A 17,992-nucleotide genomic window follows, 5' to 3' on the forward strand; every position below is an offset into this window, starting at 1 on the left:
CACTTAGAAGAGTCAGAAACACCACCAGGGGCCCCTTGGTTGCAGAGGATATGGCTGAGCATTGGAATGTGCCCTTCCTCTGAGTAAGGACATCTCAGAAGGGCAGGGAGAGAGCCATGGCCTCTGTCATGGACGGTGTTTCATGGGCTGGAGACGGGGGTGGACGGAGCAAGTCATTGTCAGGCACAGTGGCGAAGCCAGAAGCCTCACTGGTGGAGCGACGGGAAGAAGTTAGCTAAAGACTGGAGTGGCCGTTCCATCAGATCTTGCACTGGCAGCAAACGGGGGCGCAGCAGCTGGTTGGGCAGCAGCTGGACGGGGAGCAAATGGTTTTGCAGCAGCTGGTTGGACAACAGCAGGGTTTGCAGCAGCTGGTCGGGCAGCAGATGGTTTTGCAACAGCTGGATGGGCAGCAAACGGGGGTGCAGCAGGTGGTTGGGCAGCAGCAGGGTTTGCAGCAGCTGGTCGGGCAGCAGATGGTTTTGCAGCAGGTGGACGGGCAGCAGCAGGGTTTGCAGCAGGTGGTCGGGCAGCAGCAGACGGGCACACAGCAGCTGGAGCCGCAGCCCCCCTTGCAGCCCCCGCACGAGCCGCAGCCCCCCTTGGAGCCCCCGCACGAGCCGCAGCCCCCCTTGCAGCCCCCGCACGAGCCTCAGCCCCCGCGGCTGGAGCAGGCACAGGCCGGCACGCAGCAGCACACGGGCTCGCAGCAGCTGGGGCCGCAGCCCCCGGGACAGCCCCCGCAGCTCATGGTTCTGGCGGTTGAGGGCGGAGCAGGTCAGAGGAGCAGGTGGAGAGGGAGGTGGTTGGTGCGGGGCTCCCGGGCCGGGGCCTTTATGTACCTGCCGGGGCAGGGGAGCTGCTCGGTGCCCGGTCACTTCCTCGTACCTAGGCTCATTCCCAAGGTCATGTTTTTGTTTGTGTCTTTTCCCCGCAGTTCCTACTACCTGGTCCACTGCTAAGTGCTTATGTTTGTAAAGTTGGCCTCTTCCTCATCCATGCTGGCCTTCAGTTCTTTTTCCTTAGGAGTTCCCCGCTGTTGGTCACCTGCCTCTATGCTGGCTGCATGTGACCTGTGGGTGACAGTGTCATGCCCAATCTCCCTTACACCTGTTCTCTTGGAAGGTGCTCAGACAGATGAAGTTGAGAACTCACGACAGAGACACCCCCTGGTGACCTAGGTGGCCCTGAATGCAGCCTCACGTGTCCTGGTGAAAGGGAGGCAGAGGGTCATGGGGCCACGCACAGAGAAAGGGACAGGAAGGTGGACAGGGGAGGCTTTGAACCTCACAGTGAGGTGGCCACACTCTCCAGAGGGCAGGAGGTCAAGGAATGGCTCCTCCTCCTGAGCTCCTAGAGGGTGCGGGGGGGAGGGGAGCAGCCATGTCCACTGCTCGGTTTCAGCACGGGAAGTCTCAAGGAGCACTGTGGCCCCCAGAGCTGTGGGAACGGGGATTCTGTTGTTTTAATCACTCTGTGTGTGACCATTTGTCACAGCTGCCACAAGAACGTGATAGGATTTTGATACTGGGCTGCAGAAGGCTGTAACAGCAAGATTCTAAAGGGGGCGGGTGGCTTTGAACTTGGGTGATGGGTAGCGGCTGGAGGCATTTTGAGGCATAGGAGAGAAAAAGCCAACACTGGGCTTCCGGCAAGGATGGAGGCCTAGACAGACACACTGCATCTCCCTCCGCAGCTAAGGAGGATACAACTTCCTCAAATTAGAGACAACCAGAAGTTCCAGAAAACCAAGCTGCATGGAAGTCCAACAAACAAAGATATAAAGAAGAAATACTCATTTATACAGGTGGGAGGGGCGGAGCCGGGGCGGAGGGGACGTGGTGTGTAGGAGGTGGTGGTGGTGGCAGTAGTGACAGCAGCTGTGACAGGGTGTCAAAAAGCGCAGACACACATTATGAAAGTCGATTATAAAAGTTGGGAGGGACACCTGGGGAGCGCTCCCAGCACCAGACCAGACCTCACATCCCACTGTCCCAGCACCAGGGAAAATCAAGCCTCATTGCTTCTGACTGTGCAGACCAGTGGGGGTTGGGGCGGAGGCAGAAACTGCTGGTCTCTCAGCAGAGTCCACTTGTTTAAAGGGCCCCCACAGTCCTAGAACGTCCACAGACCCACTCACTCTGGGAACGACGGCCAGGGCAGCAGCTAGAGGGGCACGAGTCTGGTGCGGAAGTGGGAGAGGTGCCTGGAAAACGAGCAAGTGCTCAGCACAGGGCATTGTTCCCTTTCAGTCCCCTTCCCCACACACAGTGCCACAACGTGATGAAACAGGTCGCCCTGTACTGACGAATCCCTAAGGCTCCGCCCCTTACAACGCAACAGGTGTGACAGCTCTACCTAAGACACAGAGGCAAACAAACACAGGAGCCTGTCAAGATGAGGAGACAGAGAAGTATGGCCCAAAGAGGAAACAGATCAAAGTTCCAGGGGAGAACTAAGCGACAAGGAGATAGACAACCTCACAGTAAGGAGACAGCCAACCTAACAGACGCAGAGTTCAAAACACTGGTGATAAAGATGCTCACAGAATTGACAGATATGCTTGACAGAGTACGGCAAATGCATAAGGGGAGAAGTGAAGGCTATGCTAAGCGAAACGAAGGAAAATTCACACAAAACCAATGGTGAAGGGAAGGAAACTGGGGTTCAAATCAATGATTTGAAACATAAGGAAGAAAAAGACAGTCAACCAGTGCACAATGAGGAAGCAAGAATTGAAGAAAATGAGGCGAGGCTTAGGAACCTCTGGGACAACTTTAAACATGCCAACATCTGAATCATAGGTATGCCAGAAGGAGAAGAGGAAGATCAAGACATTGAAAACTTATGTGAAAAAATAATAAAGGAAAACTTCCCTAATTTGGTGAAGGAAATAGACATACAAGTCCAGGAAGCACAGAGAGTCCCAAACAAGTTAGACCCAAAGAGGACCACACCAAGACACATCATCATTAAAATGCCAAAGGTGAAAGATAAAGAGAGACTCTTAAAAGCAGCAAGAGAAAATCAGAGAATTACCTACAAAGGTGCCTATAAGACTATCAGCTGATTTCTCAGAAGAAACTTTGCAGGCAAGAAGGGACTGGCAAGAAGTATTCAATGTGATGAAAAGCAAGGACCTACAATCAAGATTCCTCTCTCCAGCAAAGCTCTCATTTAGAATGGAAGGGCAGATGAAGTGCTTCTCAGACAAGGTAAAGTTAAAGGAGCTCATCATCACCAAGCCATTATTATATGAAATGTCAAAGGGACTTACTTAAGAAAAGGAAGATCAAAACTATGAACACTAAAATAACAACAAACTCACAACTATCAACAACTGAATCTAAAAATTAGAAACAAAAACAAACTAAGCAAACAACCAGAACAGGAACAGAATCATAGGTATGGGGATCATTTGGAGGGTTATCAGCTGGGAGGGGGGAGGGGGAGAAATGGGGAAATGGTGCAGGGACTAAGAAGCATAATTGGTTGGTACAAAATAGGGGAAGTTAAGAATAATATAGGAAAGGGTGAAGCCAAAGAACTTATATGCACGCCCCACGGACATGAACTAAGGGGCGTGGGATTGTTGGAGGGAAGGGGGTACTGGACAGAGGGGAGCAAAGGGGAAAAAGTTGAGACAAGTGTAACAGGACAATCAATAAAATATACTTTAAAAAAGAAAGAAAGGAAGGAAGAGCCAGAATTCCCCAGCCGAATGCGGGTAGAGGTGCTTCAGGCAGCAGGGGGCACAAGGCCAGGTTCCATCCCAGCAGAACGCGCCGCTGAGCTGAGCCCGGGCCTGGGAGGAGACCCCCCCCCCCCCGTTACTGAGAGGGGTTAGGTCAGCACACACACGTTTACGGTGAGCCGCGCGATGCCCTGACCGACGCGCACCATGAGGTGACGGCCACAGTGAGCTGAGAGCAGCCATCGCCCTGTAGCCCAGCGGTTCTCCACCTTCTGCTGCCGCGACCCTGTAATGCAGCTCCTCATGTGGTGGGGACCCCCAACCATAACGTTATTTTCGCTGCTACTTCATAACTAATTGTGCTACTGTTATGAATTGTAATGTAAATATCTGATAGGCAGGGTGTATTTTCATTGTTACAAATTGAACAGAATTAAAGCATGGTGATTTATCAGAAAAACAACCTGTAATTATATATGTGTTTTCCGATGGTCTTAGGCGACCCCTGTGAAAGGGTCGTTTGACCCCCAAAGGGGCCGCGCCCCCCAGGTTGAGAACCGCTGCCTTGGCACTGCAGCTCCCCTCAGAGCTCCCAGACCTGCCCTCCAGCGGCTGGGCGGGTCCCTGGGATGCCTGGGGGCCTGGCCCTTCGACCCTCCCTCCTGTCCCCCACCCCGCCCCCGTCGGAGCGGGTCGCTTCACCTACGAGTTCCGTTTGTCTTCTTTAGATGCTGCATAGAGGTGAGAGCGTCCAGCGTTTGCCTTTCTCTGTCGGACACCCCTCATTTGGCATAAAGCCCTCCAGGCCCACCCGCTCTGTTGCAAATGGCAGGGTTTCCATGTTTTAAAAAAGGTTTTATTTGTTTATTTTTAGAGAGAGGGGAAGGGAGGGAGAAATAGAGAAAGAGAAACATTGATGTGTGGTTGCCTCTCACATGCCCCCCGTTGGGGACCTGGCTTGCAACCAAGGCTTGTGCACTGGCTGGGAATCGAACCGGCGACCCTTTGGTTTGCAGGCCGGCACTCAGTCCACTGAGCCGCAGCAGCCAGGACTCTTTTTCTTTTCTTTCTTTCTTTTTTTTCTTTTTTTTGTGGCTGAGTGTGTATGTCCATGGCAGAACCTGTTTATCTGTCCATCCGCCTGGACGGCTGGGTTGGTCCATGCTTTGGCCCATGTGCTGAACGGAAAGCAGATCTTCTAAGAGATGAGCCTGAATACGTACTGAGAAGATTTCCAAGCACGTTCTGCAGGGACAGCCTGGCTTCTTCCTGGTCCCTGTGAGATGTGAGTTTCCCAGACAAGGCAGAGCCAAAGGAGTCCCTGTAGGACAGAAGCGTTAAGCGAAAGAGACCAACACTTGATTATTTGGACATTCTCAGCCTGTCCAGGTCGCAAAAGACGCTACAATTAGGAAATTATGAGAAAAATGTGCTCTGGAGAAAAGGGCCGGGGCTGTGTCTGCACAGCCTTCTTCCTGGAGAGCAGGGGCAGCGGCCGCTGGGACCCGCTGATGCGCATCGCCAGAGGCCAGCACCGGGGTCGGGGTTCCCCGGAAAGGTCTGGGGAGGACCCTCTTCTACCAGCGGGCGTGTCCCTGTGACGTGCAGGGACCCCCACGGGCGTGTTGAGAATGTCGCAGCAGCAGGTGCTCTGTCAGCTTGGAAGGGAGGGAACGGGGGAGTGGGGGGAGCTGAAGGAATGATGCCACAGCCCAGGCCCCCAGAGGGTCATTAGGCCTGCAAGACGCGCTGGTGCAGAAGCGGGCCTCCCCCCCGCCACCCCTCCCCCATGCCAGCGGAAGGCGGAACCGCCTGGGGTGGGGGGGACGGCTGCCTGGCCTCGAGCCATGGAGGGTCGCTCCCTCCCACGGGCCCGAGAGGAATTGGCGTTGCTGGATTATGGAATTTGGGGGGGGGCGCTGGTGACCCCTTCTGTTCGTTTTCCCTTTCGAAGGAGGAGTGTCGGCGACTATCGCCCGGTGCTCGGGCCACCGTGGGGGGTGGGAGCAGCCACATCGTCCTGCGGCTTCACAAGCCCAGACCGGCGTGCGCTCTGCGCCAGGGCGCTCACACCCCGCGGCTCCCTGGGACCGGACTTAGATGATTTCGGAATTCGAGCTGGTGCTCAAATGACACTCGGGACTTGAGTGAGTGCTCGGTTTCTGTGATGGAGTGAATACATTAAAAAAAACCATTTTATTTATTTATAGAAAGAGGGGAAGGGAGGAGAGAGGGAGGGAAACATCCATGCGAGAGAGAAACATCGATCAGTTGGTCGCCTCTCACGCGCCCCCAACCAGGGACGTGGCCCACAGCCCCGGCGTGTGCCCTGGCTGGGGACCGGACCGGTGACCTTTTGCTTTGCGGGACGGCACTCACCCTGCTGAGCCGCAGCAGCCAGGGTGGAGTGGATGCATTTTGCATTTAGGACAGATGTGACTGCTTGGGGACCCGTGGATGAACTGTAGGAAGAGTGGGGTTACGGTACCAAGATATGGGGCTGCCCTTACTGGACCCTGAGCACACGGCCTTCTCTGGCCCCAAGCTCCTGGCAGATGTGGGTAAAGACCCTGCTGCGGGGTTTGCCCTGCCGTGTCCCAGTGGCCCCGAGTGCAGTCACAGGAATCTCTAAGAGGAGGCCCCTTTCCAGCGGCTGCAGACAGGTCAGGGTATGCCGCGCTCTGGGCTTGGGGACGGAGGAAGGCCCCGTGGGGTCGTCCCCTCGGCAGGCTTGCCCGCTGTGGCAGCAGGACGTCTACCAAACCTCCTGAACTACGTAGGGCCAACGCCCCGGATCTCAGAAGAGAGGAGCATTTTTGAAAGTCCCCTCAAAACACCCCAGGAGAGCTCCGGTTGGCATGGGCTGGTCGCCAGCACAGACCTGAGGCCAGCCCCCCGCGGCCAGGACGGCCGTGTCAGCCCCCTGTGGCCGCGTGGGACCCGTCACCGCTTGCTCCGGGGACCGCACGGCTGTGCGGTGCTCTGGAACGCGCAGCAGCAGAAGTGACGCCGGCAGCAGGGGCGGTAAGTGCCGGGGTCCTTGGGACCAGCGGGGACCCCTGGACTGAAGGTGAGCAGGGCTCTGGGGGCTTCTGGGAGGGGCAGCCTGCTCGCCGGGGCCTGTGGGCCGACCCAGGGAGAAACTGGGGGAACGGGAAGGAGAGTCAGGACGGGTCCCGGGGCTACAGTTCCCCTCCGGTCCCTTCCCAGTCGGGGGTGGAGGGGGGCTCAGGCGCTGAGGAATCAGCAGCTGGGAAGCCGGCCTGGGGGGGAGGAGGGTATTTCCGGGTGTCACTGTGGGGGCCACGCTGTATGAAGGCCTTGGGCACAGGGCGCTGGATTCCTGCTTCTGGGGTGGCAGGGCGCCTCGCCCCCAGAGTGAGGAGCTCCAGCTCTGTTTGGGGGTTGGGGTGCAGCACACATGCCTACCTGGGGTGCCTGTCAGAGCCTCAGCTCCTGTCCGGGCAGCACACGGGGGCACCGCAGCTGGACGGGTAGCAGCCACCCCCATGGCTAGAGCCCCAGCCCCCAGAACAGCCTCTGAACCCACCTCAGAAGCAGGGAGGCACCTTCTTCACCACCCCTCCTCCTGCCTCCGCTCCATCCCAGGCGTCACCACATCCAAAACCCTACCCCAAACAACTTAAACACCGCGGCCGGTCCCTCTGCCACCGCCCGCCCAGGCCTTTGCGCCTCTGTCCCCAGTGACTCCTGCACCCGGGCTGCCTGGCCTGACTGTACCCCTGCACCACAGTCCCACCTGCCCCCCGTCTTCGGGCAGGTGCCATGTGCTGCCCCTCACGTGGTGCGTCCTGTGGGGAGGGGCGGAGACGCTGAGGACCAAGGAGCCCAGAGAACAGAGTCGGCTGACACCAGCACTTGTGAGAAGAGGACACGTTTATTTAAAGGAACCTCAAGGTCAGGACTCAGAACTTGAGGACCATGACAGACAGTGATTAGAGCCAATGGGGTGAGAGCTTCCCTCAGGGAGATGCCGAGGGCGGGGCCATGGGGACAGGAGAGCAGGGAGGCATGGCTGGGACAGGAGGCGGTCAGGGTACTTCCCAGAGCCCTCAGTGACAGGGGGCGGTGGGGCTGATGACAGGCCCCGGGCCAGGGCCAGGCAGGCCACTCCAGCTCTGGCCTCCTGCGTCCTTAGTCCAGACCCAGCAGGGGCCAGGGTCTGGGATGGAGAGTTGGTCTCTGGGGCATGACATCTATAGCCACAGGGGTGTGTGTCAGCCTCAGATCTTGCACTGGCAGCAAATGGGGGTGCAGCAGCTGGTTGGGCAGCAGCAGGGTTTGCAGCAGGTGGTCTGGCAGCAGATGGTTTTGCAGCAGCTGGACGGGCAGCAGCAGGGTTTGCAGCAGCTGGTCTGGCAGCAGCAGGGTTTGCAGCAGCTGGTCGGGCAGCAGATGGTTTTGCAGCAGCTGGACGGGCAGCAAACGGGGGCGCAGCAGCTGGTCTGGCAGCAAACGGGGGTGCAGCAGCTGGACGGGCAGCAGCAGGGTTTGCAGCAGTTGGACGGGCAGCAGACGGGCACACAGCAGCTGGAGCCGCAGCCCCCCTTGCAGCCCCCGCACGAGCCGCAGCCCCCCTTGCAGCCCCCGCACGAGCCGCAGCCCCCCTTGCAGCCCCCGCACGAGCCGCAGCCCCCGCGGCCGGAGCAGGCACAGGCCGGCACGCAGCAGCACACGGGCTCGCAGCAGCTGGGGCCGCAGCCCCCGGGACAGCCCCCGCAGCTCATGGTTCTGGCGGTTGAGGGCGGAGCAGGTCAGAGGAGCAGGTGGAGAGGGAGGTGGTTGGTGCGGGGCTCCCGGGCCGGGGCCTTTATGTACCTGCCGGGGCAGGGGGGACGCAGGCCAGCACGTGGTCACTTCCTGGTTCCTTGTGTGCCATTTCCTTGGGGAAATGTTGTTTGTTTGTTTGTTTTAATTTAAAACCAACCTACTGTTCCTCATTTCCAGTTCAGAGCCGGAGTCTGGTCCTGGCCTGCTCACACCATGTCCCAGTTATGTGTGTGTCGGGGGCGGACCTGGGCCCTCAGGACTGGGTGGCGGCCTGCATGGACCCCTGCCCAAGCTGACCTGATTCTGGGACATCAGAAAATGTCACCAGGGAGCCAGTGTGAGAGGGACCCACGCAAAGCCCAAGAGCGGTGGCCATAGAACTTTCTTTTCCTGACTCCAGATGGGGCCAGACTAAGCTGCCCGGCCCCTCCCTAGCACATCTCGCAGCTTCAGCGGCAGGGCCAGAGGGGGGGTGTGTGTGTGCAGGGGGAACGCTGGAGGGTTCCTCCCTCCTACTCTCTGCTCCACGCGGCTCCCCGGGCCTTTGAAGCTCTCTCGGCACAGACACAATTTGCACTTAATTGCTCCGAAGCATCATTAGTGCCCAGGCGGGGCCCCTCAGGGGAGTTAATGTCCAGGGGTCAGGGTGCAGCGCCTGGCCCCCTGCGGCCTCCCGCACCCCCACCCCCTTGCCCCGGGAACCTGTTTTGCTTTGCTTTCCTCCACCGGAGCCTTCCTGGACGGGGCACTTCCCTGCCGTGGAGGGAGCCTTTGGGGGATTTGTCAGGCGCTTTGCTGGGTCCCGCCCCTGGCTGGGTTCGCTGCCTCCCTGAGAACAGGGCCTGGTGTCAGCAGCAGCACCCTCCGTACCTGCGGGCCCAACCCAGCCCGGCAGCCTGCGTGGCCCTGCGAGGCGGAAGCGGTCATGGTCCCCTTTGTCACGTGGGAAGAGGAGGCGCAGAGCCCAGGGCGTGCAGCCAGCAGGGCAGGAGCGGGTTCCCGGGGCAGACAGCCAGGGGCGGCCGGGCCGGGAGCAAGGACGGCTCAGGTGCGCGGGCACTCGGGCTGAGACGACCGGTCTGGTCTGGGACACCACTGGGTCCCCGTGTGCCCCTCCCGCGCCCATTCTCCTGGGACCCAGAGCACTTTCTCACCGTCGCTGCGGCCTGGCCTGGCCTGGTCCCTGAGACAGTGAGCAGGAGGGGGGCAGAGCTGCAGGGAGCCCAGGATGTCGCCCTGGAAGAAACTGGGTCTCAAGCCATGAGGCTTTGGTTTTGCATCCCAGCCTCTCCTCTGATGAGCTGGGCAGAGGCGTCCCGAGGAGCGGGGGGCCGGGCAGTGGTGTGGGAGGCAGTGCTGAGGTCACCGTCCCTGCAGGACCCTCTCGTGGGGACCAGGACAAAGATGGGGAAGTGTCCGGTGTGAAGCCCGCAGGCGAGGCCGATGGTCCCGGGGCTGTGCCGGGTGCTTCCAGGGCGGAGAGGATGGCAAGTGCAGAAGGGACGAGTCGTCGGTCAGCTGTGGCCCTGGGGCAGGAGCCAGAGCAGGACGGGGCTGGGGGCAGGTGTTCGCTGGGAGCAGGTGGCAAGGACTCGGGCCATGTCTAACACGGGGTCACCCAGACGCGGCTGCTGTGGCTGGTGTGAAGGGAGGGTCCTCAGCGGGCCCCCACCTCCCTGCCAGCCCCTGCGATTCTGGGGCTCCGGGCACCCTCTAGGCCAGCCACGCCTCTGTGTTCCGGCCGGCTCTTCCCTCTCCGAGGACATGTGCTTGGTCCTTATGACACCCAGCGAGTGGAACCTCCAGGGACAATTCTAAGTGCTCCTGTGCCTGATAGGGGCACGGATGGGCCCCCTGAAAAGGAGCAGCAGCGTTTGCTCCCAGCTGGCTGTCGGAGGGGGTGGCCAACTTCACGTCCTCAGACACGCATGGGCAGGCGGGGGAGGGGAGCTTTAGGGGGGGAAGGGGGTGCCCACTGTGCCCGGATGGGGCTGGGACCTGGGCCGGACAGCTGTGAGGCCGGGTGGGGGTTGTCCCCTGGGACGAGTTAGGGAGCGCACTGGCCTCCTCCGGCTGGTCCCAAGGACAGAAGTGAGAGCAGCAGCCCACTATTAACGCAGCCCTGGCTCTCAGGGCGATGGCGGCTGGCAGTGTCATTCGGGTCCCTGGACCATGTATTTTCTGGAGGACATGACCTGCCTCGCTGGGCTGCTTGCTGCGGATGGGGCTCACACGTTATTGTATGTATGGCCCGGCCACTGTCTGTCTCTCAGTCTCTCAGCGTGTTATTGTGTATCATCTAAGAATTTTAGCAAAATCCTACCGTTGGCCGCCACATGGGTGAACCTGGAGGGCACAGTTCTGAGGCCAATGAAAGCAAAAGCTAAGTGAGCCACTCACGTGTGGAATCCACAGAAACCAAACCCACAGATGCAGGGGCCATACGGGTGGGTGCTGGGGCGGGGGAGGGGCTGGGGAAATGGGGGGAGGAGGCAAAGGCAAAAATGTCCCATTATAAGAAAAATCAAGATTTCTGGCCAAGAAGGAGGCCTAGACAGACACGCTGCGTCTCCCTCCACAACTAAGGAGGAACACAACTACCTCAAACCTGGAGACAACCAGAAGTTCCAGAACATCGAGCTGCATGGAAGTCCAGCAAACAAAGACATAAAAGGGAAATGTACTTGAAAATCATATACAAAGGCTCATTTATGTTCACATGTTCCACTTGTGTGACAGCACCTTCTATTGTCTTCACATGTTCTAGAGAGTAGGATTTTTATACTTCTTGGCTATGCCTAAGAGTTAAACAATAAATTAAAATACCTACATTAAAAAAAAAGAAGAAGAAATACTCATCCAGACAGGTAGGAGGGGCTGAGAGGATGCGGTGTGGTGGCGGCCGTGGCAGCTGCAGGAGCAGCAGTGGCCGGCCAGTGGAAAGCAGTCACACATTAAAAAAAAAAAAAAAAAAAAAAAAAAAAAAAAATAGTTGGGAGGGACAGCTGGGGAGCGTTCCCAGCTCCTCACCAGACCTCGAAGCTCATGGTCCCAGTCGCTGGGGAAAATCAAGCCTTATTGCTTCTGACTGTGCAGACCAGTGGGGGTTGGGGCGGAGGCAGAAACTGCAGAGTCTGCTTGTTTAAAGGGCCCCCAGAGTCCTAGAACATCCACAGACCCACCCACTCTGGGAACGACGGCCAGGGCAGCAGCTAGAGGGGCGACAGTCCCATATGAGTGGGAGAAGTGCCTGAAAAAGGGGCGAGTGCTGAGCAAGTAACTTTGTTCCCTCTCAGTCCCCTCCCCCACACACAGCACCACAACGTGGTGAAATGGGTCGCCCTGTACTGATGAATAACTAAAGCTCCACCCCTTACAATGTAACAGGTGTGACAGCTCTACCTATGACACAGAGGCAAACACAGGAGCCTGTCAGAATGAGGAGACAGAGAGGTATGGCCCAAAAGGGGAAATGGATCAGGGTTCCAGTGGGAGAACTAAGCAACGAGGAGACAGCCAACCCAACCAATGAGGAGATAGACAACCTAACAGATGCAGAATTCAAAACACTGATGATAAAGATGCTCACAGAAATGACTGAGTATGGCAAACATATAAAGGAAGAAGGGAAGGTTATACTAAATGAAATGAAGAAAAATTCAAATGAAACCAATGGTGGAGGGAAGAAAGCCAGGGTTCAAATCAATGATTTGGAGCATAAGGAAGAAATAAAAGTCAACCAGTACAGAAGGAGGAAACAAGAATTGAAAAACAGAAGGAGAGGCTTAGGAATCTCTGGGACAACTTTAAATGTGCCAAGATTCGAATCATAGGGATGCCAGGAGGAGAAGAGGAAGAGCAAGAAATGGAAAGCTTATGTGAAAAAATAATGAAGGAAAACTTTCCTAATTTGGTGAAGGAAATAGACATACAAGTCCAGGAAGCACAGAGAGTCCCAAACAAGTTAGACCCAAAGAGGACCACACCAAGACACATCATCATTAAATTGCCAAAAGTTCAAGATAAAGAGAGAATCTTAAAAGCAGCAAAAGAAAAGCAGAGCGTTACCTACAAAGGGGTGCCTATAGGACTATCAGCTGATTTCTCAAAAGAAACTTTGCAGGCAAGAAGGGACTGACAAGAAGTATTCAATGTGATGAAAATCAAGGACCTACAGCCAGGATTACTCTATCTAGCAACGCTCTCATTTAGGATGGAAGGTCAGATGAAGTGCTTCCCAGACAAGGCAAAGCTAAAGGAGTTCATCATCACCAAGCCATTATTGTATGAAATGTCAAAGGGACTTACTTAAGAAAAAGAAGATCAAAACTATGAACACTGAAATGACAACAAACTCACAACTATCAACAACAGAAACTAAAAAAATAAAAACAAACTAAGCAAACAACCAGAATAGGAACAGAATCACAGATATGGGGATTGCATGGAGGGTTACCAGCTGGGAGGTGGGAGGGGGAGAAATGGGGAAATGGCGCAGGGACTAAGAAGCATAACCGGTTGGTTCAGAACAGACAGGGGGGAGTTAAGAATAATGTAGGAAAGGGTGAAGCCAAAGAACTTACATGCATGACCCATGGACATGAACTAAGGGGGTGAGATTGCTAGGGGGAAGGGGGTACTGGGCAGAGGGGAGCAAAGGGAAAAATTTTGGGACAGCTGAACAACATAATCAATAAAATATACAAAAAAGAAAAAGAAGTCAGGAAAAAATCTTATGTGATGTATTTAAAAAGTCAGATAACACTGGAGGGTTAAACGAAAATGGATACTTGCTCTACCCTTTTTCAACCCACAGGCCCTGTGCAGAAGAAATTTATTGTCGTCCATCCATCCGTCTGTCCATCCATCCATGTATCTACCTGTCGCTCATCTATCTGTCATCTGTCCATCCCTTCTCCATCTACCCGTCTGTCTGTGTATCTGTGGACCTAGCAGTCATCTGTCCATCCGTCTGTTGACTCCCTGTTGTTTATCTGTCACCCGCCCATCTGCCTGTCCCCACCTCCTACAGTCAGGGTCCCTGTGCTTAAGGAGATGCAGTGGCCCAGCTCTCAGCTGACCCCCTGAGGCCACGCGTATGTGCTTCGACTGTGACAGGCAGACACCTGAGTGTTCTGTTTGCAGGTGACCGCTGTCACCTCTGCAGGGCTGCGGGAACGTTCTCTGTGGAATCAGGTCCGCGTGGCGGGCGGGTCCCGCGTTCTGGCTCAGCGGCCTGCTTCGGAAGTTCATGTTGCCTGGGCTTCTCACTGCTGTAGTTTTCTCTGCCACACCGTGACCTCCCGGGCCCCAGTGTCTGGCCAGTGGCCGTGTCCCTGCGCCCTGTCACCCTGTCACTGGGCCTGAAGGCAGTGGGCTGTGCCTGCCTCCCCACCCCACTCCTTAGCTCGACCTGGCTCTGGGGGGAGGGGACAAGATGGCAGGTTTCAGGAGCTCCCAGGTGACTCTGCTAGGTGTCCAGGTTCAGAGCCAGGGGTCTGTCTTGGATGCCGCTCCCCCTCTCAGAGCCCTGGTCCTCCTGCCCCAAACTGGCGGTGGGGGCGGGGAGTGGGGAGTGAGGGGTGGACTGGGGTCGTGCGGGTCCCCTCTGGGGACAGCTTGCTAAGACCTTCCTGGCAAGGGACTAAGCAGTGGGACCTGGAGCTTCAGAGCTGTTGCTGGGAGAAGAGACACCCCCAAACAGAGGGACGTGCTGGTGCAGAGCTTGAAAGTGCCACCCCCCAAACTTACCCCCAGGGCCTCAGGGTGTGACTGCATTTGTAGATGGGTCTTCACAGAGGTGGTAAAGGTAAAATGAGGTCACTAGGGTGGGTCCTCACCCAGTGTGCCTGGGGTCCTTGTAAGAAAAGGAGATCAGGACCAGACACACACAGGCACCACCGTGTGGGGACTCAGGGAGAGGACGGCCGTCTGCACGCCCAGGAGTGAGACCTCGGGGAGGGACCAGCCCTGGGACCCCTGGGTCTCGGACTCCAGCCTCCAGGATGGGACAGGGAGCGTCTGTGGTTCAAGACATGTCTGTGGGACTTTGTTTTTCGGTGCCAGGGCACACACACGCGTGTGAACCATGTGCCGCACACAGACAAGCAGGCGTGGTGATAAGGGGCATCCGCTGGCATCACCACAAGAGGTGACCGTGCTTTGCCAACTGGAGGTGCTGGGTGATGCGTCCCTGGTGGTGCCTGCTCTGCTCTGGGTTCCAGGGGCCGGGGGAGCACTGCCTGCTCCCGGGCTCCGTAGGTCCCCCACCCCCACCCAGGCTGCCCCCTCATCCAACCCTCGAGTGCGTGCAGGGCGGGGGGTGGCCAGAAGCGGGTGGGACTGGCACACAGAGCCCCACTGCCTGAGCCCCGGTGGGTGGCGCCCGGTCAGGGACCCCAGCAAACGAACACAGCAGGGAGCGCGCGGTGGGAGTGGACTGTGTATAAACACCCTTCCCCGCCCGACCATAAGGGGCTGAAACAAGATCGCACACTGACTGTGGGGAGGTGCCTGTAGCCTTTATTTAGGGGATGCGGGGGGACATGGAACAAGGGAGGTCAGAGCTGGGCCTGACCCGGGGGGAACGGGGGGCTGCAGATGCCCGCCATTCATGGAGCGCCCAGGGGTCTCCAGAGAGAACTGGGCAGCAATCCTGGCTCAGGTGGCCGAAGCGGGTGTAGGACGGATGATGGCTGGGCGCTGGCCGGCGGGAGGCGGGGCTGCCCATCTCAGGACGCTCCAGCAAGCTTGCATCCAGGGTGACAGATCCGGAGTTGTAGCCTGGAAGTTCAGGACAGTGGCCACTCCAGGGCAGCCTGTTCCCTCCGGCGAGGTCAGAGCCTCAGATCTTGCACTGGCAGCACACGGGGGCGCAGCAGCTGGTCGGGCAGCAGCTGCAGGGTTTGCAGCAGGTGGTCTGGCAGCAAACGGGGGCGCAGCAGCTGGTCGGGCAGCAGCAGGGTTTGCAGCAGCTGGTCTGGCAGCAGCAAACGGGGGCGCAGCAGGTGGTCGGGCAGCAGCAGACGGGGGCACAGCAGCTGGTCTGACAGCAGCAGACGGGCACACAGCAGCTGGAGCCGCAGCCCCCCTTGCAGCCCCCACACGAGCCGCAGCCGCCCTTGCAGCCCCCACATGAGCCGCAGCCCCCCTTGCAGCCCCCACACGAGCCGCAGCCCCCCTTGGAGCCCCCACACGAGCCGCAGCCCCCCTTGCAGCCCCCGCACGAGCCGCAGCCCCCCTTGCAGCCCCCACACGAGCCGCAGCCCCCCTTGCAGCCCCCACACGAGCCGCAGCCCCCCTTGCAGCCCCCACACGAGCCGCAGCCCCCGCGGCCGGAGCAGGCACAGGCCGGCACGCAGCAGCACACGGGCTCACAGCAGCTGGGGCCGCAGCCCCCGGGACAGCCCCCGCAGCTCATGGTTCTGGCGGTTGAGGGCGGAGCAGGTCAGAGGAGCAGGTGGAGAGGGAGGTGGTTGGTGCGGGGCTCCCGGGCCGGGGCCTTTATGTACCTGCCGGGGCAGGGGGGACGCAGGCCGGCACACGGTCACTTCCTCTTAGGTGTTGACACCCTTCATTTGGACAAGGCCTATTTTTAACTCTTGCCGTCCCACGAGCCCCAAATAGCTCAAGCCAAGGTTGACTCTCTCCATTTCCTAAATTTGTCCTCTTCCGCAGGGGAGCTGGCCCCTCCTTGGGGCCCCGGGTGCTGCGTCTCTGCTCATCAGCGTGAATCCCGTTTCCTGACCTGAACACCAGTTTGTGATGGTCTCTGTAAATAAGTGTATCAAGGCCCTGACCGCTGTGGCTCTGTGGGTTGGGCGTTGTCCTGCAAGGTGAAAGGTCCCCAGTTCCCTTCCCAGTCAGGGCACACGCCTGGGTGGTGGGTTCAGTCCTGGTCGGGGTGCAGAGGAGAGGCAACCGACTGATGCATCTCTCACATCGCTGTTTCTCTCCCTCCCTTCCCCTCTCTCTAAAATCAAAGAGTATCAAAACAGCGATAAGATGGTTTGTATGTAGTTCCACCAGCTAAAAACTACCAGCGTGGACATCTTGTTAAATTTGTAACCCTCCGCGTCTAGAGGTCTCACGTGTCAGCCCCACCCTCTGTGGGGTTTCTCCCCGAAATGCAAGTCTGGGCATCTGTCTGGCGCCCCGGGCTCATGGTGCCTCCTCTGTCCATTGTTGTAAAAACCACACAGGTCAACAGACACAATTCCAAGTTCTTTCCTCTGAAGGCCGTGAAAATAGTTTGTGTGGATCAGACAGCGTGGGGTGAGTCATCATCTCTACTGGCCTTTCATTTCCTGGAACTTTAATTTTACCTTTTTTATTGAGGTGAAATTTACCTCCAGTGAAATGCACATATTTTGAAGACGTGGTTCTGTGAGTTTTGCTAAATGTGAGCTGATGTAGCCACCCCTACCTTTATTCTGAGTTTTTGTCTTTTTGCTGTTGATTTTTTGGAGTTCTTCATAAATTCTGGCTCCAGGAAGTAATACTTTGCTGTATATAATTATATACTATATATAATTACATGTTGCGTATTATTTTATATTAACATATTATATATAATTATATTAATTGAATACCATATTTTTTTGCACTATAAGACGTACCTGACCATAAGACGCACCTAGGCTTAGAGGAGGAAAACAAGAAAAAAATTATTCTGAACCAAGTGGTATACTAAAATATTTAATAAAATATAACAGAATAATATTTCAACCATGTAAAGTGAACCGCAGTCAACAGTGGTATTAAGAACCATCATCACTGTCATTAACAAATGAGGAGAGACTTTAGGGTTCAAGTGCTCTTCTAGTTTTCTGGGAACCCCAGGTCAGGTAATACACATCATGGTCTGTGACGCAATATTTGCTCCATAAGACGCACATACATCTCTCCCCACCTTTGGGGGGAAAATGTGTGTCTTATGGAGCAAAAATATGGTAAATGTTTTGTATAATTTTCTCCTAGTAATTGGTTTGCCTCATCATTATATTAATTGCATCTTTTAATAGAAAAACATTTCTTAATTTTCATAAAGTCCAGTCCAACATTTTTAACATTAATGGTTAGTGCTTTTCTCTAGAAGTGCTAAGAGTTTTGGTTTTTGCATTGGTTCTGTGATGGATCTTGAACTCATTTTTGTGAACAGTGTGTGGCAGGCTTGTCCTGTGTGCAGTGTGAGGTGGGCTCATCTCGTGTGTGGTGTGAAGTGGGCTCATCCTATGTGCGGATTGAAGCAGGCTTATCCCATGTGTGGTGTGAAGCAGGATGGTCCCATGTGCGGTGTGAAGTGCGGTCGTCCCGTGTGCAGTGTGGAGTGGGATCATCCTGTGTGCAGTGTGAAATGGGAGTGTCCCATGTACAGTGTGAAGTGGGGTTGTCCCGTGTGCGGTGTGAAGTGGGGCTGTCCCGTATGCGGTGTGAAGTGTGATCGTCGTGTGTGTGGTGTGAAGTGGGGTCATCCTCTGTGCGATGAGAAGTGGGGTTGTCCCATGT

Source organism: Furipterus horrens, unplaced genomic scaffold (assembly GCF_987537825.1).
Source record: "Furipterus horrens unplaced genomic scaffold, mFurHor1.1.pri manual_scaffold_2, whole genome shotgun sequence".
In the NCBI taxonomy this organism is placed as follows: domain Eukaryota; kingdom Metazoa; phylum Chordata; class Mammalia; order Chiroptera; family Furipteridae; genus Furipterus; species Furipterus horrens.